Raw genomic sequence first — 807 nt, 5'->3', positions numbered from 1 at the left:
AGGAGTTCGAGACCAGTCTGACCAACATGGTGAAATCCCATCTCTACTACAAATACAAAAATTAGCTGGGCGTGGTTGTGGGCACCTGTAATCCCAGTTACTGGGGAGGCTGAGGCAGGAGAATCGCTTGAGCCCAGGAGACGGAGGTTGCAGTGAGCCGAGATTGTGCCACTGCACTCCAGTCTGGGCGACAGAGTGAGACTCCATCTCAAAATAAATAAATAAATAAAAATTAAAAAAAAACCCCCAAAAACACAAGAAAGCCAGTTCCCTGCTTGACCTTGCATGCCCCTGCCAGTGAACAATGTCTGCCTTTGTTCTCCTTTTCCTCTGGGACCCACTCCAGACAGGCTCTTGTTCTCAACACTCCAGGGAAGCTGTTCTGGACGAGGTCATCAATCACCTCCCCATTGTCTGTGCTCCTCTTATTCAACCGTAGTATTTGACAGAGGAAGTCGCTTCCTCCTTGAAACTCTCTTCTCTTGGTATCTTGGCCTCTCATCTCCGTTGGTTCTCTTCCTACTCCCTGGCTATTCCTTCTCTGAGTTCTTCTACCATCCTGACCCTAAACATCAGCATGCGTTTAGACCTCCTCTCCGTCCACACTCCTTCCCTGAGGGATCCCATCCAGTCTTGTGGCTTTAAATGACTGTCATAGTCCATTTTGTGTTGCTATAAAAAAAATACCTGAGGCTGGGTGACTGATTGATTGATTGATTGATTGAGATGGAGTCTGGCTCTGTTACCCAGGCTGGAGTGCAGTGGCTTGATCTCAGCTCACTGCAACCTCCACCTCCCAGGTTCAAG

This window comes from Colobus angolensis, unplaced genomic scaffold, assembly GCF_000951035.1.
Source record: "Colobus angolensis palliatus isolate OR3802 unplaced genomic scaffold, Cang.pa_1.0 Scaffold500, whole genome shotgun sequence".
Lineage (NCBI taxonomy): Eukaryota > Metazoa > Chordata > Mammalia > Primates > Cercopithecidae > Colobus > Colobus angolensis.
Note: the sequence above shows the minus strand (reverse complement) of the source record.